Source organism: Pleurodeles waltl, chromosome 4_2 (genome assembly GCF_031143425.1).
Source record: "Pleurodeles waltl isolate 20211129_DDA chromosome 4_2, aPleWal1.hap1.20221129, whole genome shotgun sequence".
NCBI lineage: Eukaryota > Metazoa > Chordata > Amphibia > Caudata > Salamandridae > Pleurodeles > Pleurodeles waltl.
Genome location: NC_090443.1, coordinates 850,361,566 through 850,383,442, shown reverse-complemented (window position 1 = coordinate 850,383,442; position 21,877 = coordinate 850,361,566). Strand labels below are relative to the sequence as shown.

The following is a 21,877-nucleotide window of genomic DNA, read 5'->3' as shown; positions in this document are numbered from 1 at the left end:
CGTGGTCTCCCCTAACTTTTTGCCTCTGTTTTCCAGGTTGCTTATGTGTGCTGGACTCTGTTTTTGCTGTTTTTGATACTCTGGGCACATTACCACTGCTAACCACTGCTAAAGGGCAAGTGCTCATATGTAAAATGTATCAGTAATTGGCTTATCCATGATTGGAAAATGTAATTTACTAATAAGTCCCTACTAGAGTGCACTAGAGGTGCCCAGAGCATGTAAATCAAGTGCTACTAGTGAGCCTACACTGGTTGTGCCACCCACATGAGTAGCCCTGTAAACATGGCTCAGACCTTCCACTGCAGTGTCTGTGCGTGCAGTTTTAAAATTCCAGTTCAACTTAGCAAGTGTACCCACTTGTACAGCCTAAACCGTCCCATTTTAAACATATATATCACCCTAAGGTAGGCCCTAGGTAGCCCCAGGGCCAGGGTGCAGTGTATTTTAAAGGTTGGACATGTACTGATGTGTGTTACATGTCCTAACAGTGAAATACTTCTAAGTTCAGTCTTCACTGTTGCAAGGCCTATCTCTCTCATAGGTTAACATAGGGGCTGCCTTTAAATAACTTTAAAGTGCAGTTTCCCCTTGAGAACAGATAGAAATATGGAGTTTAGGGTTTCTGAACTCACAATTCAAAAATACATCTTTTAGTGAAGTTGGTTTTTAGAATGTTAGTTTGAAAATACCACTTTTAGAAACTAGGTGTTTTCTTGCTTAAACCATTCTGTGACTCTGCCTGTGTGTAGATTGCCTGTCTGGGTAAGTTTGACATTGGGGCTGTTTGTGACTCCTCTCTAGACAGTGAGACAAAGGGAGCTGGGGTGTAGCCTGCATATCCTTATGAGCTATCTGTGCTAGAGTGGAGAGTGGATGGAGGAGCGGTCACTTACACCTGAATGGGATGTGCAGTCTCCAACTCCCTGGTGTGTGTCTGGGGCATGGCCTGGGCAAGGCAGTATCTTGGCAGTATCTTGTGAACAACAGAGACTTTCCTTTGAAATAGGCCTACTTCAAAGACAGAAAGGGGTATAAGTATTGGACCCAAAACCCCTGAAAATTAGATCACCTCTGGAACTAAGAGAAACCTCTCCCAAGGAGAAGAGCTGAGGAGAAGTGCTGCACCTTCCTGTGACTGTGCGTTGTTGAGCTATCCTGCAGTTGCAGCCTCTGCCTGTGAAAGGGGACAAAGACTGGAGTTTGTTGTGCATTCCTGCTTGTGAAGAATCTCCAAGGGCTTGAGTTGAGCTTGCCTCCTGTTTTGAAGTCTCAGGGTCATTAAAGACTTCTTCTACTAACATCTGGACTCTCTGCTGAGACTCCTGCCCTGCCAAGTGGTGTCCTATCTAGTCCCTGGGCACTTGAAAGGTGAAGTTGGCAGACAGGAGCTGAAAATCCACGCACAGGACACTGTGCTGGGAAATTTTTGATGCACCATCCGCAACGCGGCTGATAATCAACGCGCCGACTGCCTCGCGGCTAAAATCAATACTCGACCTGCATCACAGCTGGGAGATTGAAGCATCATGGCTGGAGAAACAATGCGCAACACCTGCTTGCGGCTGCTGATAATGACACAAACCCCACACAGTGCGGTATTGTAACACTGTGCAACACAATTTTCCACGAATCGTTCCTGGGCGTCAAAGTCAACCCGACTCTGCGTGGATCCAAAGTGTTCCGTTCAGGAATCAACGCATCGCTCTCTTGAGAGGGAGAAAAACAACTAATCACTGACCCGACTGGAGAAGAAACAATGCACTTCCTCCCTTGCGAGGAAGGAATCGACGTATCACTGCCTTTTCCAATGCACGCTCACCAGTGCTGTCTTATTTTTGATGCTAACTAGGTACTTTGTGCAAAATCATCGTTTCCATTGTTTTTTATGGAGTAAGACTCGTATTCTTTTGAAAATTCATGTTTTAACTTTTGAATGTTGGATTTTTCTCTTTTTGGGTCTTGTTTGATTTAGATAAATATTACCTATTTTTCTAAATTGGTGTGGTGTCCATATTGTAGTGTTTTCACTGTACTACTGTGTGTGTTGATACAAATACTTTACACATTGCTTCCGAGTTAAGCCTGCCTGTTCGTGCCAAGCTACAAAGGGGATGACTGAGGATTAACCAGGTGGGTTTCTCCTTTGCCCTTACTAGAGTGAGGTTCCTAGTTTAGACGGGGTAACCTGACTACCAAGGACTTCCTTTCTAACAACCACTGCATTGAATCAACTTGATGGAGATCTTGATAAAATTAACAGAGGAAGTAGAAAGGACTTGATTATATTGTGGGGAGGTGATTTTAATGTTAATATGTGTCTGTTGCCATCTAAAAAGATTTGTGGCTTAACCAACTGTGAAAACCAAGGTCAAATACATTTTACACAAAGTAGGTTTGGGGATAAAATAAACAAGTTAATGTTTGAGCATGACTTGGCCTTTGGCAATGATGTGTGTTCACCGGCAGTTCTGTTTAGCTGTACCTGTAACGGGAGAGGATAAAACTCGATTATTGACTATGTTCTGATCACCAACCGTCACTGTGCTGGATTGTAAACTTTATCACCCATGATTATGCAATTAGTGATCATTTCCCTCAGAGAATCTCTCTTAATCTTACCACCAAAAATATGCCTATTTCACCTTTAAATAGCCTCTCATATGGTAGATAATATTGAGATCCCCTGTACTAAGGGATACTCCTTACAATGGTCCAAAATCCATTCCAATATATTTTTAGAACTGTTGATCAAGGGGCACATGGAGGCATTCAAGGTTTGCTTAAATGAGGTAACTGACCGTGAGAAACTTTTACTGGTCTTTCAGACTATTGCTGGAGAGGTTAAGATTGGTTTATCGGATATTAGGAGGCCTGCAACAGGTGAGAAGAAGGGGTGGTTTGACTCTGCTTGATCTAAAACACTTAGGAGTCTAAAATATGTGCTGCGTAAATCTCCACAATGTGTGCAAGGAATTAGGGCCGCTAGACAGAATTACAAGCTAGTGTTGAAACAGGGGAAAAATTACTTAGGAGAGAAAGTATCGGAGTCCCTCATAGAAGCCAGTCATTGCTTTCTGGTGTGTGATTAATTCCCCTTTCCTACCTGAGGCAGATGGGCCAAATTTGGAGGTGGCTGTTAGTGAATCAGAGTGAGTGTCCGACTTCTCCAGTATTTACTCGAACTCTGGTGAGAAAGCGGTAAATTGTGATCTTGTTGCATCCAGTAGCCAAAATGCTGTTTCCCCTCATTGTCCCTTCAGCTTATCATTCATATTAAATTAAGTTACCATAGCCTTAAACGCAAGCAAGGAAGGAAATGCTCCGGGCCCTGACTGTATCTCTGTGGACTTCTTTAAAGCCAACACTCCACTGACACAGAATCTAGGAGCCTGCTGTTGGGTAGGTTTCCCAGTAACCTGGTAAGAGACTCTCATTGTTTCCATCCATTAAAAAAGGAGACATTTATAGTCCAGCCTTTAACTGGCTGATTGCATTATTAGACTCTCTGGTTAAGATAACAGGATGTGTTTTCTTGGATAGACTGCAGGCCTGGGCAGATGATAAGGGCATCTTATCCGAACTACAGTATGGTTTCCAATCTGGAGTGGGAATTGTAAATCAGGGACTTAATTTAAGAAATGTAATTGGGAAATACTGTAAGATCAGAAATGGGAGGTTTTTTTTTTCTTTTAGTATATGTAGATCTCTCATCGGCTTTTGACTTTGTTAATCATGACAAGTTGTGGTCTATTATGTTGGACTTTGGTGTGGACCCACTTATAGTAGGTTTCTTAGGCAACTTTCTCAGGGGTGCAGGACAGGAGTGTAGTATGGGGTGAAGGGAGAATGTACTAGGGAGTTCACCATAAAGGCAGGTTTGCATTCTAGCACCCTTCCTTTTTACCCTGTATAGAAACAGTTTGGGAAGGAGGAAGATCTTCCTCAGATTGGACATTGACTGATCCCCAGCCTCCTCTATGCTGTGCTCATGACCCACACGCCTGTGGGTGCACAGCAGTTGTTGACCCATTTTGCCTCCTATATGGTGGAACTAGGTTCTGCTAGTCAGGTGAAGGAAAATAATCTCGAAGTCCCAAGAGTTGATGATTGATGGTACTAAGATCTGTAACACTAAAACGTTCTTGTATTGGGGTATTGTGTTCGATCAAAAGGGTTTGTGAGCACAAGCCATATCCACAAGGAAGCTACACTTTCAGAAATTAACCATGTCCTTGTGTAACTTTGCGCAGAAACTTGGGAAGAAGCCTCCTATGGAATTGTTGGCCATTTATAAGGCAAAGTGTTTGTCCAAAGCACTTTATGGGGCAGGTTTGTGTGAACATACAAACAGCCATGCCCTGCAATTGGTAGAAAATGCATTCTTAAGATATATTCTTTACTACCATCTAGCAGCTCTTCGTAAGGTTTTAAGGCAGTGTTATGATTATCTTTAACTCTGATATTGTTATGATACTACCAGTATTATTGTGGCACAAGATCTGGACTTCTGAGCATACAGGGCTTAACCATGAGATAATAAAGAACTGTCTCAAATCTACCTTCATGTTACATATTCTGTGGATAAAATATATTAAAAATTTAAAGGTGATCTGGGGCACCCAGAGTTTTTTTGATCAACCAGAAACTACGGAGCAGGTCACAAGAAAGAAAGTAAAAAATGAAATGGTTGTTTGACCGTACTTGAGGAAGTAAGATTGTCTCCTGAGCTGTTAAAACCAACCGTGCCTAAAAAATAAATGATGTTAGCAACATACCATATGCAACTTTATCTAAAACAGGTGAATTGGAGATATTTCATCATTTGACGAGTCTCCCCGAGATTACCGATTGGTCCCCAACTCTAGACAACTATCCTTGTGATAACGTATCGAACCAAAGCACATTCCATAGTGTCTTATTTTGTAAGTATTACAATGCACAGAGGAAACACTTGATGTTACCATTGCTGAGATATTTGAACTTTGCACAATGTCAGATGAAATATCTGTTTTTACAATCCTTGCTTTCTGTTTTCACATGCAACATGATGTCGAAATATTTATGGGCTGTAATTAAACAGAGAAAGACTATACAGATCTAATAGGCATGTTTTTAAGAGTGTTTTGTTATACAATTTTTATTGTGACTCATAGAGACTAGAGAAAGCTATCATGAGTCAGTTCTTAAATTATTTTAACCTATCATTGTGCATGCTTTTATGATTTTATATACAACATAGAATAAAGCTTAATTTGACTTGACTTGAAAGGAATTATGCTGAAAGTGAAAGGTATTACCAGTTATGTATAAGTAGCCCTATGTTGCAGACACGTTATCATCTCTGTAAGGCCTACATTTATGCTGCTTTCAATCCTAGTTCATGTATGGTTCAATTTGCTGGAGTGGTGTTGGGTAGCACTATGGTCAAGCAATTTACAGGGTTTTGACTGTAATATTTCCAGTTTTCTTCACTTTTATTATAGAAGATAGAGGTTTCACCAACATCATCCTTTTTTGTTCGTGTGTTTTTGTCAGATTTAAGGCAGACAAATAGTAAAATGCTGAATATGCAGTCAAATAGTCAAATGCTGTATATGCAGTCAAATTTGCGAATGCCTCTCAGCAGTCGAGACAGGATTCTAATTAGGAAGAACAGAGTGGAATCATGTATACAAAGGAGAACTTGGACAAAGGTATCAGTTTTGAGTTTGAGTTTTGGAGATCTCTCAAAAATACTGACACCTTACTTTGATAATTAAAAGCTATAAATAAGCAACCCCGTTTTTTCTTATTTCTCATTGCTTTTTACCCTCAGTTTTTAATCAAATATTTGCTCTTGCTAAGGAGAGCTTGGTCGTCATTCACGTACTGCATTTTGTAGTATATAAAGCAATACTACAATAGTACTATTTACTACAGAAAACAATTCACAAACCTAGCAGTGAAGATGGACGTTTCTGCCTCTAATATATTTTGTTTGGGTATAATTTGTAGTAAAGGTAGGGGGGACCAGAAGAAGTGGTGGGCAAATGACAAGTCATTATTCACAAATGAAAAACTGAAAATGGTTTTAGCAGGGACATTCTAACACAAAACATACACCCACAAAAGAGTAAGACTATTGCAATTCACAAAATACATGTGTAAAGACCCTACAGCTTTGGTAATGTTAAAATATGTTTAAATGCATCTATTCATGGAGCACATTTCAGCTGCCATTTTCTCTGAACACCCAGCCTGTTAACATCAGCATTTCCCAATCTCTATTCTCCACGTGGGTTGCCATGACAGTGTTATTTTCACCTCTGTTCTTCTATTAAGTTTATTGGTCGTGTCCATCTACTATGGTAGCAGCGCTTTTTGAACTTTTTACTGCTCATTGTCAGTCTGTATTAATTTATTTTCCCTTACATGTTCAGTGCACTCAAGCTTATTTTTATTTTAGTCCTGATGATGATCCTAGTATTGCTAAAGGGATCGAAACATCATCGACTGTCACACCTTGACCCCATATGAATTGCTCATCACATGTATAATGGCTATGTTGTGTCTTGGTTGAATTGTTTTGAATTGTTGAATTTCATTTACATTTTATACTAAATATATTTTTTATAAATAATGCTTATTAAATTTCCATATACCTTACCATAGGAAGACTTTCACTTCAGTGCCAGAAATCTGCAACAGCAGATGAAAGTTAGTTGTAGTAACATTGAACTTGTAAATTCAGTAATAGGCAGCTCCACACTATCAGCTGAGAGAGTGAAAGCATGTAATTTTTCATCTAAAATTAAATCTCTACTCAGAAGTGGTCAATGGCAAAAAAAGTTGAGAGTTGCACCTAGATATATAGGAGATATACATGTAAGTAGATGTACAGGATTAAATGTAGCTTTGGGAATCAGGTCCTTGATGTACCAGTGACAAGAATGCATGGTATATTCTTATTCTGGCCAGGACATAATTAGAGCTTTTTAAATTGGGACTGGTGTGGTCAGATTTATCACAATAAAACAAGCTACATCATTCTTGTACATTCGAAAGTTTTAAGTGAATTGTAAAGAAAGATCATCTAGAAAAGTCAAGTAATGTGTTTGTGCTGGAATTCAATGAGTGAACTATTGTACAATGATTGTCAGGTAGAAAGAATAAGATGATTCAGATGAAAAGCAAGGACTAATAAATCCTGATATAGGCACTTCCTTTACCTGGGAAAGGATAATACTGAACTATAGATGCTATATCCTACCCAGGGAAATCCTAGTACCATCATATACAATGAGAGAGAAGTCTGAGTTGCCAGCAAAGTCATTTAGAAACCATTACTCTTTTTGATAGATACTCATCCAAATTTTGTTATGCATAAACATTACCAGAAGCATAGTTAAAGCTTGCAAATTAAGGAAAATGCTTAATATCAATTGCTATTAACTGTAGCCCTGTAGCTATTAACTAATAATAAATTGCAACAGGGTTTTTTTTTAATATTTTGTGTATGTGTACAGTTTAAATCACTTTTCTTTTGGAACAGTGTGGTGTTTTTTAATCAGAACAAAGTTGCATTTTCCCTTCTCTTGGATATTATTTTGAGAACATGTATTTGCTTTTGTGTGGCTGTGTCCTTTTCTTGTATACCTAATGAGGCCTCTGTAACATTTAGAGACAGCACCTGGATAAATGGTTGCTCTCTGGGACAATTGTGACAACACAGATGTGAAATAACAGTTTGGTGTTTTATTGCCGTGGTGTGAGAGTGGGGAATAACTAGATTTTCAATATTGTATTATTGATATTGGCTGCGTACAGGAAGCATAAATGCTAATCTTCAAAAAGCAATTGTATTTTTCACCAAGCAGTTTTGAGTGACATCATAGATGTTGGACCTGGTCCTTCAGGCAGAGTCACCCTAGATCTTTACCTCCATATGTGAGCCCATTTCTGCCGACTTTTAGGACTCTGTGTACTTTCTCCCCTGCCAACCAGTGGTAAAGAGCATGTGCTCTCCCTTGAAAACATGGTAAAATCGGCTGACATATGATTGGAACATTTAATTTACTTATAAGTCACAAGTGCTACGTGTACTCAGGGCCTTAAATTAAATTTTACTAGTGGTCTGTAGCTCTAATTGTACCACCCACTAAAGTCTCAGGCCTGCTACTGCAGCCTACAGTGCAGTTTCATATTGACATTTTAACCTGTCAATATAAGCCTTTTTCCAGTCCTAAACCTTCCTTTTAAATAACTATAAGTTAACACTATGGTAGGCCTTAAAGGTCCATAGTACAGGGTGCATTGTATTTTAAAAAGAAAAACATGTGACTTCAAGTTTTACCAGCCCTGACAGTGAAAAACACCTAAAGTCCTTTTTCAATATAGTAAGACTATCGCTCACATAGACAAACACTGGGTTGTTTTATGACATTTAGTAAATCCTAATTTCAATTCTGGACCAGATAGGGATATACTGTTGTTATAATCCTCTTTGAGTGTAAAGTCTGATTTTAAGTTGCCATTGTGAAAATACCACTATTAGGAAGTTGGCATTAGTCTGCTTAAACCAACTGTGCCTTTCTGCCAGCACCCTGGGTCACATGACTCTGAATGTCTCTCCTGTTGTAGATTGTGTATTGCTATGAGATACTGAGATAAAGGTATAAGGTGAAAGAGTCTTCCTGACTGGATGATTGGGGAGGAGGTGTGATCCACCTTGATTACACTTTAAAGGATCCTGCCTACAGCACAGGAAAAGGAACCTGACACCAGGCCTGCCCATGCCTTTGTCATCCTGGTCAGTATGGAGCCAAGAACAAGGAAAGCAGAAAAACTGACCAGAACCAGTTTTGGGTGTGAGTCAGGGAATTCCAGAAAAGTGTGAGTGGCACTTTGTGCTTCTTTATACTCTTTTTATCTAAAAATTTTAAAACGCATATCTCTGTTCTACTGAGTGGAGTTTAGTCATTCTTCTGTTATTTCATTTATTAAAAATTATTCTATTTTTCAAAATTGGTTTGGGATTTTTCTTGTGCTGTGCTTTCACTTTTTTACTTTTTGACTCTGGCATAAATACTTTACATATTGCCTCTATGTTAAGCTTAACTACTTTGTGCCAAGCTACCAAATGGTTAAAGAATGGTTAATTTGGTGACTTTTGTGGTTTACCAATAAGGATTGTGTTTATTGTTTGAAGTGATTCTTCCACCCTTTTCGATCCATAGCCAACTTTCTTACAATAGGCAACATGGCTCTGATCTTACTATGAGCTTGAGGTTAAAAATACACCTAATTATAAGGTACCTCTCTCAGGGGTGGTTTCTCCTTTAGGGCAGAAAAGCATCACCCCTCTACCTAAAATGCCCCCCAGGGATGAAAACTAAAATGGTGATAACGTTCATTTATTACCATTCTGTTTTACATCCTCCCATCCTGAATGTCCGGGATGGGGCAGGGCCACTGCTGCTGAGTGGCAGCAGTATGCTGTGCACTTCAGTTTAAAGTGTGCATGTCATTTTGACCAGCGGTCTTGCGACGGCCAGCCAGACAAGCGCACTTTAAACTTCTCTAACCAAGCTGTCTTAAGAAAAATGGGTTAGAGAAAGCCCAGGCCTCCAGTGCTCTTGTGAGCGCTGAGAGAGGTCACTCCCTCCAATCCTGGTGCTTCTTCAGGATTGTTTCAGGGAATTTACTGGAGCCAGAGAGAGACTGGAGCGAGGATGACGTCGAACCTCATGCAGCAAGCAAGGTGAGTGTTTTTTTTTTTTATTAACCCCACTGGCCTAGCATGCATGCATGCACCCACCAACACCACATTTGCTCCCCCCACTCTACCTACATGCCGATTCGCTGCTGACCTCTCTATATTTTAATGTTGTGTGTAATCCACCCTCCAGTTCCAGCCATGAGGATCATATGCACGAGCTCTGGGGGAGTTACAAGTCGTGAATTTCTAAAAGAAGTACCCGGTGTTCTGGCAATCTACACATATCCCTCTAACTTGCTCTTCCCGACATCTGTTTTTATGTATCTAGTGTATTGCCATCCCCGGTGTGCTTTAGCAGCACTTCCGTACTCCACTTCAAGTAGATTAGTAACTCCAAGACATATGATCACGTCGCATTTTTTAAGAATATGTATGTGATTTTCTAGGCTGTCTCATTAGCAGTAGGGGTAATCTGGCAGCACTCTGTGTCTTTCAAAACGTCTGTTTTTACTTTTAATAATGTAATCAAGGGAATGAATGAGTGAAGAGGTTCGAGTCACCAAGCGAGATTTTTGGGGCAAGTGACATGTGAGTGAGTTTATTGACTGAATTATTGAGCGAGTTAATCATGAAGCTATATATTTAAAATGTTAATATTTGTGGTATTTTCTTAGTAATCCAGTAAAAGAATGAAATATAGTTGATTATTTCAGCAGGAAGTATAAGAGATGAACTGGTGACATGGCTATTGATAAGCGTGTAATAATAATCAGCACGGGTACAGCTGTGAGGAGTGTCATTACAGCTATCACATGGAATGAGAAACAGCAAGACCAGAGACACGTGGATTTGTAGCCACGCTCACCAATCTAGATCAATTTCACCTGTTTTAAATACATCTAAAATGAGGTATGACCTGATGGTTTCTATGGCCATGTCGGTAATCACGTTAACTTATGAAATAGCACGAAGCAAAACAGAATTTCACTGCATAATATAATTCACCTTAAACACTTGAAAAGAAATAAAAATTGGATCTGTCAAACACGTACTTGACGCTAAGCACAGTAAAGTACGCTATAATGTCCGTGGTGCTTTACAGCTTAATTCTAATGGATGTGATGCTTTCCTCTAATGATATTTTGGAGCTCTAGTTTTATCTCCACAGAAATATTTAGAACAATTGTTGAAGGCGTTACAGTTCCCACATATATAAACTGCCAAACGTATATGCTTGTGGAGGCCAGAGAATTGTGTCCCAAATTTGCAGGTCACACACAATCTCGCCTATAGCTTCATATAGACATTCAGCTTGTCATAAACAGGCCCATAACACACACAGCTGCCAAGGGCCCTACTCCATTTTAGCCAACACCAATTTAGCACGGAGGGATTTTGAGTTCAGAGATAACATTTTAACCGCAAGCCTTCAAGAGCCGGAATGCAGAGTGCTGTGGGCTAAACATCCAGAAAAGGGAAAAGGTTTCCCGCGTTACAAAGCCCCACTAACTAGCAATGAAGGTGGCAGAGATTAATTTAACAGCACTGGGCACCGGGAAGGTGTGTGTCAGAAGTCAATTAAACCAGCTATACACACGAAGAAACAAAACGATCACTTGCGAATGTGGAGCAACGAATAGATGATGCACAAAATTCTGGCACTGCGTTCCCAATACCTTTATGAACTAACTGGTGTTAAGACATAAAGAGGCAGATTAATGAAAGCATTAATGAGTACAGGAATTAGTACTGCATGAGTACTCATTGTACTCTTTCCTGACTGTGTGTCGGCCATGAAACGTTGAACTTCTTATTAGTAAAAGTGCAAAGAGGCCTAAGGTCTTTCTACTTGTACCAACTGTTTACGAATATTTCCATATTTCAATTGTACATGTTTTGAGACCAATTCACAAAGGCATGCAGGGGTTAATCCACCAGCACTACAAGGGTTACTACTTTCTATAGTCTGGAAATGTCATCGTGAATAGGCCCACGACGTACCTGTGGCAATACCAGGCACCCTAGTGGCCACTACCACTAATTACACCACAGCTTCTCTCTTGCGTCACAGGCTTGTTCCTTAACATTTACAGTAGGGCTAGAAAGCAGGGTGATACAGCCACACATTAATATAACAGGTGCGGGTTTAACAAAAAGGTCAACAACACAACCAATCATATGTATATTGTGAATGTATGTGCCAGACAGATTTCTACATTTTCGTATACATTTGAGTTCAGGCGCAAGCATTGAGTTTAAGATTGTCGTTGAGGCGATACATAGGCGCTGCTCACATTGAGTTCAGTCATAAACCTCACATCCAGACGTGCCCTCTCACACGTCCTTTTCACGTAGCCTGGGACACCGCTCTATAAGCCTCCGCTGCGTTCCACTATTTCCGTATTAAGCACATGAGGGAGCGAGTGTGTGTGTGCATGTTAAGTGCATTCATAATCCTACAGGAATCACGTGACCGAGGAAACAGAACGTATCTTCTGTAATGAGGACATGCTGCAGTTCCTTATAGACTTGCATTGCTTCCGTGATTTCCCAATATTAAGAAATGCATGCTTTATGTTAAATGAGCGAACTTTGCAGATGCATCTGAATTAAAAAGCATCAATGTATGCTTTAAACAGCTTGACCTAGAAAAACGCCTCATAACATTTGCCTGCCAACAAACAGGCATATAACAAAATAACGCAACAGCATCTGTTAAGATCATCTCTTAATCCCAGGCAGCACAGGGCAAAGCGGCGGATGCAAATACAATAGAAACACAGCACTGTACTACAAGCGAGCCCGTGAACTGCTTCGGATGCACTGCCCATATTAATGATCTTGCAGCGCCCTGCTGAATTCAGAGCAGGCGTCCATGCTATAATCCCAGACAAACTAAAGGCACATGGCAGGGAACGCACACCTGCCTGGCTGCACGGGGAAAGGCACGAATTATTTCCTAGCTTCATGTCACAAGTCAAACTAAAATTCACAGTGTTTGGATTCCATTCACACCTGTGGTCTCGCTCCGTTCCCTCCCGGGAGCTCTTATCCCTGCGCTTGTATTTCCAAACACTGGACAGGGCTTTTCGCACCTCTCCGCGCCCCCAGAAGTTAGCTCGGCTGAGAGAGCACCGAGGAACAGAATGATTTTGTTCCTGACAAACGGTTGCCAGAGCGCCCTGTGAATGGAAACGATTCTCTCTTGCGGGGACGCAGTGGAGCGAGGGGCTGGTGGTGTGATGAAGGAGGGGGAGGGAGAGGGAAGCAGCCGCGGTAACGAGCCCTTCTCCCTGCTTCTTTCCCGTCCCTGGCATCAGCGCCCACACCGGCTCCACAGCAACGCAGCACACGCAGCCTCTCCACATCAGCCAAGATGCATCCCTGAGACACATCCTCCCCCTTCGCCACCAGGAGCAGACACGGCTTACAATTGTGACAGCGAGCAGGTTCCTTGCATTTTTCCCAATGTAGCTGCATAATGAGGTCACGTCACTGAAATGGAGTGGATGCATTTCCATTAGCATAGGCATGTGTTGACGGTGATGGGAACGGGGGGCAAATGGAATGACAACAGCAACGAAAAATAAAAAGAGAAAAATGCAACAGCACTTACCTTCAAAGACCCAAAAAATGTAATAAAAAAGCCTCCACATCTTGGCAGCTCAGCTTGTCCATCGCGTAAAAGCGCATCGTGCTCTGGGGCTCCCCGCTGCCAAGCAGCTGAGCGGTCTCCGTGACAGCATGCTGGTGCCTTCCCAGTCAGCGCTGTACTTTCGCTCTCCTACGCCGGGGTTTGAAATGGGAAGGGGGCGGAGCCAGGCGCACATCACCTCCTCCTCCTTCTCTTCCCAAGAGGCTGCACTCTGAGGATTTAAAGCCCTTTGTGCTCGTGGGCATGCCTGGCAGGTCGTATCTCACCACGGGTGGGTGGGGGAGCCACCCTGCCTCTCATAAGCCTAGGCCGTCATCATGACAGGCAGTGACTCTGATATGCAAGTGAGTGCCCCAAAAATGATCTTCATTAAGACTGCAAAGTCCAACAGAAGTGCCTTCCTCTGCCAAGTGCATGGTTCGACCCATAAGAGTTCCCTGAAAGGTCAGGGGGAAAATGAGGCGTTTCCTGTTTGGTGGCGTGCAGCATGCGTGATTTTATCACAGCTTCAAATTTTCTGAAGAATCAGCAAAGAGCTTCTGTGGTCTGCTCAGTTATTGGGGTTATCTCATATGTAAGGACAAATACAGATTATAACTCCTAAGTGCCTGTCTGCTGTAAAGGATGCTTCTTGGAGTGAAAGGTTCCCATAGACCACTGTCTCAAAAAAGGTTCATCGCCATGCTTTTGCATCTAGATTGTATGAAGCGCTCCCTAAAGAAAGCTTCTTGGCGCTTCAGATACTGGGCACAAGCATTAGCTGTTGGAGACATCCTGGGGTTTCAGCATGCCTCCCATTTAATTCGACCAGTCCATGTAGATATGTCAAGATTGCGTAACACACCTGCATCACCGTGTGCCTATTTCACAGGCAGAAAACATTTAGTGAATGTTGTACCCTTGAGTTTTATTTTTTATTAGTAAACATGTCAAGTACGTAGTGCCTGTATGTGTGTGTGTGGGGGGGGGGGGGAGGAGGTGGGTGAGGGTGGCAGGGACTGGGTGGGTGGGTGTGTTTGTGTGTGAAATAACACGTTATTACTGAAAGAAACCCCTCCTGCATATTTCTGTGCATGTGCACACCGAAGTACATCAGCTACATAATGTCTTCATGCATTTTAAAATCCACCCCATGAACCCATTTATGATCTGCCTGATATGTAAATCACCTCTGATGTTGGTTGCGCCTCTGTAAGGGTTTAGGTGTGACCGGCTGTCGACAAGGATACTTAATATTCTGCAGCCCTTTTTACTGCAACGTGTAACTTAAGAAAATATGTAGTGGATAGTTTATCTAAAAATTGGAAAAGAAAAGCTAGCAGCATTGCGCTGTCTGGAAGAAATGCTTATTATGAAAATTAATTTGTATTTTTTTTCACTGTGCCCATTATAGTCGAAAGTGTTAATATGACGTGAAACAAACGCATATCAGTATAGGGCAAGTTTATTTTTCATTGACTCCTACACAAGGGCGCATCTGTCGCATTTACAATCACCTTCACCAACGTTCTGAAATTATATGGGATAGCCAAAGGTGCAGATATCGGCCACAATAGTATTTTTTAATGTGTCCAACCCACATGCTATAGCGAACATGCAAATATTTTTCTGCACCTTTTTTTTTTGCTACTGATGTGACAAATTGTTCTAAGTGCGCAGTAAAAAACAGTTCTTAATTTGTGGTTGTTGTTTCCGGTGCAGAGCACCAACACTTATTTTTGAGGGCCGGCACTTATTCTTCTGACTCAAGCATTTGCTGCGAGCAAAAGACACATATGAGAAAGACAGAGGAAGAGAAAAACGAAAAAGCGTCACAATGGGAGAAAGCAGCAAGCTACAAAAGTGAGCTGAAGTGGCAGGGAGTGGCTTTACATGGATTGAAGGGGCTCAAAATGGTTACAGGATTATGCTGCCTCAGTATTCCGTGTCCCCGCATCTATGTGCAGCAGTAGCGTGTTTAAGAGGAGTGCTTTGAGCACCGGCACATTTGCAAATTAGCACTTAGTAAAAACCTAGAATACCTTTCCTCACAAGCTTTTTTTTTAAGTGCGGTCAGTAACTCTTTGCTCAACCCCTTGACTGCGCTTGCCATCGAGCATGCCGAGCTTGTTCCATAAGCTAAATGGATGACTCGAACTGGACACTTGAATCTGTCTAGACTGAAAGGATGGGATATTACTCACAAAGTTCCCCTTCTTTTCTTATCCAAACCTAGAAGCATTACTCTTTCCTGTGTCATCCAATTATATTTATGTGTCTTGTAAACAATGAATTGCGTAGGATAAAAATCTATCTCGAACTAAAGGATATAAAAGAAAGTAGAGGTGTCACAGAACCCCTCAACCATCCTTTCACTGGTTTCCTACGCATCGCCCACTTTTCTTTTCCTAGTAGCCGCCGCAATTTCGAGTCATCGTCAATAAGGTGTTTGTGAACAAATCGGAATCCCAACTGGTGTGAAAATACCACCCTAATCAGGCAGTTTCCCCTGTACTAATATCATAATGTTCCCATGGTCTTCTGAAGAAGATCTTTGCCCAAACTGATACATGTGGCTCAACCAACCTGTCAAGCAGTATTTGATAGTAGGGAATAAACAGGATGGGTACAGTCTCCAACCTTCTGCTGAGCTCAGAGGAGTCATTCCTGCACATCAGGCCAACCTGCCAACCGCAGTGACCTAATGTGTAGCTTCTAGGAGAATTTTCACACATCATTCATACCCTATTCAGGCCAAGTACAGGCTGGAAGAAGCTGGAGAATTAATGCAAATTACCCTCCAGGAACTCAAGGCAGGGAAAAGGTAAATATTAAACAGCTGACTACACCATTCAATCAGATTTTTAATAACTATTAAAATAGTTGTATAATTATTTTCCTAGCAGGTCTCTCTCCAGAGATACAGTACTACTTTTTTAACCTATACTCAGGTTTTGTAACTAGGGCAGTTGGGCCTGTCAGAGTGAAAATAGGTTTTTGGTGCTACTCACTGTAAAGACATGTAACAAATCAGGTTATGAGTTGAGGGAGGAAAGGACACACTTCACGTAATAACCACAATCCTTGTCAGTGTGAACCATTAAAGCCACTAAATAAACCTGAGCCAGAGTCCCTGGTAAGTATGGCAGAAAGCAGACAGGCTTAAGTTAGAGGCAATTGGTAAAGTATTTATGCAGTACTAAAACAGATATAAAGTTGAAATCTAAAACAATACAAATCTCAAGATGAATTATAAAACTAGAGTAACATTTAGTAAACAAAATGACACCAAAATGACAAAAATTCAATAAGGGTAACCAGACATATCATTTTTTAAAAGTTTTAAGTATAAATAGCACCAAGAAACAAAACGTGCCCATGACAGTCTTTGGGCACAGTAAAATATGACCTAGGTGCACTTTGGTGCTGACAGCAATGGAGCATGGATCGGCACCACTAACAAAGTTTATCTTTGTCAAAGATTTTACTTTCTGACTCTAGTCCTTTATTTGCCAATCCACTAAAGGAGTACACATCTTTAGCACACCCCTACTCCTCTAGACCTCAGGTGAGGCACCTAGAGATTCACAGGTGACAAGAAGAGGCCAACACCAGGGTCCAGTCCTGATCCAGTTGCCACAGGGCAGCTGGGTAGTTGCAGGAAGAGGCCTCTTTTAGCTTGTTTTGTCCCTGTAGTTTCAACAGGAGTTCAGTTGTATGACCACTACAGTTCACTTCTTTGTCCAAGGTACAAGAGGAAGAGCAGGTTCAGTTTTCTAGGCTCTGATCTGGTCTTAGCAGGTTCAGGCCTCTTCTGATCTTCTCTAGTCCAGGAGTGTTCTGACATAGGTGCCTGAAAATGCCACGTTCATGCCTGGCAAGAGCTACTGGGTGGGAATTACCCCTGGAAACACCCTAACCAATGGAGTAAATGTTCCCTAGGCTAACTCTATCCACACTGGGGACATTCAACATGGTCAAAAGTTCCAGCCACACTAAGCTAAGGGGGCAGTGTACTTTGGTAATCCTAGTGACCTCCCACATCTAACACTAAAACAAGTTTTAGGCAGTCCCTGTGGCCTCAACAAACTCATAGACATAAATCTGGTAGGACAAAGTTCAGCTTTCAGCTACCGCACAGTGAATACACACACATTGGTTTGCCATTCTGTTTCTCTCCTTCAAAGTACCTGCCCCCAGTGTGATATGAAAAATGCAGCAGACCTGTCAAATAGATCTTGACACTCCAGCAGGATCTCACATTGTGATGCCAACAAAAGGCCCATCATGATGGAGGCCCTTCTGACTGGAGGGACAAAAGAAGGTTGCAGGCCTGGGTGTTACGTATATATGCTTGTGACAATGTAGGCCTCTTTGAAGTAAATCAAATCTTTGGGCCAAGCCAACAGGTGATTCTGTCAGGGGCACAATAGCAACCCTCCGCGCACAATAGCGGCCCTGTTCTGGCAGAAGGTTAACACCTCATTCACCTCCATTGGAATCCCAATTGCTGTCCGGCAGAAGAGAGAGTGCAAAATGAGATTTAACTTCCACTGATTTCAGGCAGGGCAAAGGTGACTTTTTAAAATTCATCTTTCCAAACTATTTATTACAAGTGAGACTTCAACACTACATGGGGCTTGTAAAAAATATTTTTTAAAGTGCAAAAATTAAATTTGTGTTAAGCTCTTTCCTAGGTGGAGATAACATTTAATAAGCTTAATATTATATTCCAATGCTTTCTATGGAGTATCCCACCCTGCTATAGAGAAAATAGCTTTAATGGCACTTTCCCTGTATATATTGAACATTAAACATACAGATGTCAAGGGGCGTGGTTAAGATGGCGGCCACGGCGGTCGCTTAAATTCAGGCTCCGCTTTGGGCCTGTACATATATCCTGTTTGGTGCCTCCATGACACAGGACACACGGCGTAGGCAGCAGCAGAGGCACCCTGGAGGTGCCAGGCGCGGCTGGCACTGTAAGGAGCGGGTGGCACGTTGGCTGGAGTCGCTGAGGCGCGAGGGGCCTTTCTTGGAGCCGAGACTTGGGGCTCACGTGCAAAGGGCGTGGCGAGACGGGTTGTCGAGCCGTGCTGAAAGCGGATGCTGTGGAAGCTGAGGCACTGAAGCTGGCTGATACCGGGTGAAGAGGAGGGTTTGCACTTACCTGCGGGCTCTTCTCTACCAGAGCATCACGCTTCTGCACGAAGGGAGACCCGGGCCGCGTGGGAGTGCGCAGAGGCCTTCCTTGGAGCTGGGGCTCTCATGAAAAGGGTGGGGCGAGATGGGTTGTCGAGACGTGCTGAAAGCAGATGCTTTGGAGCTGAGGCGCTGAAGCTGGCTGATACGGGGTGAAGAGGAGGGTTTACACTTACCTGTGGGCTCTTCGCTACCCGAGCGTCGTACTGCTGCGCGAAGGGAGACTCGGGCCACGTGGGAGCGCACCCGGCGGGAGCGAAGTTTGTTGAGTGCCCCGGGCGAGCATACGAACAGCGGGGGCTGGCCCTCCTCCCTACGCTTGCAATTGAGCCCCTGCCCTGCGATATTGGTGTGCTGGATGGCCACTGGAACCTATCCTCATGCCATTTGGCACCTAGAAGGTGAGGGGTGATGACCTACAAAGATCCGGGGACCTGTGTGGTCGACGTGCAGATGGCTAGAATGGACCAGTGGCGCCAGGAACGATCACAGAGGTGACAGGGGCACCGGAGTGCCCAGAAGTGCTCTACACAGCAAGGCAATTACCTTTGGGTACCTGAGGGGTGAACGGGGTTCCGCAACGTGAGTCACAAGCGAACTACATATGCCTTATTGACTTACACACCAGCAACGGGTCGTGTTGCCCGCTTGATGTGGTGATGGAGTGGAAAATACATGTGGTGCAGGCAGCTCGTCCTATCTGAGTGTCAGCTTGGGCAGACAGCATGATGAGGAAATCCAAAACGCCCAAGGCCCAGGAGCACCCTGGCCATGCAGCTCATTCTGAGGTACCCCGAGAGGCGCTGAGTTTGCGCTCACTGGAGAGCTTGTTGCAGTCCCATTCGGGCCAATTTGAGAGGATTCTGCATGCAATCATGGACACTAAACTGTCTCTTAAAATTAGAATGGACAGTCTCCCAGGACCTCAACCTGCTCAGGGTGGATCATCGCAACTTGGTGGACAGGGCCGGAGTGGCAGAGACCACTTTCGGTGTCGTGGATCCCTTGGTTTCCAAAAGCCATAGACAGATTCAGCGATTGGACATGGAGGTGAAGGACCTCCAGAGATGTGCGGAGGACGCTGAAGGCAGATCGCGTTGCAACAATGTTCGGTTCCTGGGGTTCACGGAGAGAGTGGAGGGGCACAATACGGAGCTGTTCCTGGAGCAATGGCTAATTAAAGAGGTGCTGAACGGTACACCATCAAAGTTCTTCTCTGTTGAAAGAGCACAGAGAGTTCCGGGAAGTCAGCCGGCTCCGGGACTGCCACCTCACCCGCTGATCGCCTGTTTTCTCAATTACAGAGATCATGATGCGATATTGCAATACGTACAAAACAAAGGCCCGATACAACATGAGGGGACTTCTATTACAGCCTATCCGGACTTCACGGCAGAGGTGCAGCGTCAGTGTTACTCTTACTTGAAGGTCAAACAACGTCTCCGTGAGCACACAATTAAATAGGCCCTGATGTTCCCTGCTAAGCTCCGGGTAATTGCGGATGACCGCACTCATGTCTACGCCACACCAGCTGATGCTTGGACATGGATGCACGCCAAAGTTATTGCCCAACCATTGGACGAAGATGGGGATCGTGGTGAATGACTGTCTTTGCCGGCTCGCAGGAGACCCAGGAGACGTTCCAGAGCGCAACCTACGCGAACGCAGGCAGCTGTTGAACGGGCAAAAGTGCTGAGAGAAGCGTCACTACACACTCATAACTCTTTCATGGTGCTCCGGACCCCGTCGGTGGGCAAACGGATTCGGACTCTGGTGGATCTGATTCAACCGTCACGGATGTGTTGAAGGGACCAGTGATTACACCCAGGACTTCAGATGAGTTCTGACACCTGGTCAGTCCTCTTTCAAACTGATGGTGCCCACACATAGGATTCTGATTGACTAGGTGATGTGGTGATTTGTACCTAGTGCAACAAGATTTGTGTCTAGGATTGACACCCAGTTGGCCCTTGATTGGAGTCCTCGGAGATGTGTTGTCCATGGCTGTTTGCAGTGGTTCTGGTCTCCTCTTGGTCCGTGGAGACAGAGAGATGGCAACATGGCTGTGTCTGTTTGAGGCGCCAATACAGACATTTTTTGGGCAATTTTTTGGCCCTCAAAAGGGCCTCCATGAATAGTTACCATGCTCCCCCAGATGGTATCCATATGGACAACGTTTTTTGGTACTCAAGATATGTTTTATTTTTTTGTTCTCATTGGTGGTGCTCAAAGAGGCATATCTGCACCACAGTTTTTGTGGGTTGAGGGTGTTGTTGAGGGGTGGTGGGATATGTCTACTATGTTTAACTGGATCACAATGTATGTTTTTACAATTACCAGACAGATGCTTTCTCCAGAACGGTAGTTATATATCCTTACTGGGGGTTAGCCCTTGGGCACAGCAAATGCACATATTTTGCCTACCATGCGGTGGGCTGCTGCGGGCCGTACACTATGCAGGAATATAACATTATCACATGGAATGTGCACGGGATGGCCGCACTGGGTAAGAGACATCTTATACACACTTATCTGAAGCACCAGAGAGTGCACTTTGCTATATTGCAGGAAACACACTTGTTGGGGGGTGACATACAGGCACTATAGAAACGTTGGCGTGGACAAGTTTATGGTACGACTTTCTCAGCTTATGCTAAGGGAGAATTGGTGTGGATAGCGCCAGGTGTACCATACGTCCAGCATGCACACAAGATAGATGAGGGGGCAGATACGTAGTGACAGACAAACAACTCGATGGCAGACCACTCACTATAATAGGGATTTACGCCCCCAATAGTGCGTTATCTGAATTCCTCCAAATACTGACCTCAGCTCTACTGACTGACCCTACAGCGCCTGCCATCTGGGGTGGGGAGTTTAACTGTGTCCCAGATGTACTGTTAGATTGTTTGGCGCTGCCCCAGCAGGGCACAGCTAGCAGAAGCAACTCTAACTTGCTGACAGGTTGGGCCGGTGACATCGGGGTGTATGATATGTGGCATGTGGGTCACCCGACACATAGGGAGTACTTGTTTTACTCTGCACTTCACAAACTACACACTAGAATAGACTTGTTGTGGGGAACTCCGGCTGTGTGCTCCTTGATCAAAGAATTGGGCTACCTAGCCAAGACGTTGTCCGATCACTCCCCATTGCTATTAACTGTACAGTGGGGCAGAAAGTGCTCCACAATTCCCACTTGGCGCTTACAGAGTGAGGCACTGTTGGACCAACCCTTTAGAGAAGAATTACACACCTGTATCAGGCAGTATTGGGACTCAAACACAGGGTCAATGGAATCGAGGGCGGTGGAGTTGGATGCACAAAAGGTCGTAGTGAGG

At 43.4% G+C, this 21,877-nt stretch overlaps 1 protein-coding gene across 10 annotated transcripts in view; it reads right to left on the bottom strand.

The window, feature by feature from the left end:
* The window catches only part of DAB1 (DAB adaptor protein 1), a 3,348,596-nt gene that overhangs the window by 737,762 nt on the left and 2,588,957 nt on the right, over positions 1-21,877 (bottom strand). For 5 of the 10 annotated variants that reach the window (XM_069232582.1, XM_069232584.1, XM_069232589.1 and 2 more), the window contains exon 1: positions 13,317-13,503. The exons of 1 other annotated variant lie outside the window; for it this stretch is intronic. The gene's annotated coding sequence lies outside the window, so the exon portion shown is untranslated. Of the gene's footprint in view, positions 1-13,316; positions 13,505-21,877 lie in introns of those variants that run through there. 4 more of the 10 variants (XM_069232581.1, XM_069232583.1, XM_069232587.1 and 1 more) reach the window with 1 other exon arrangement.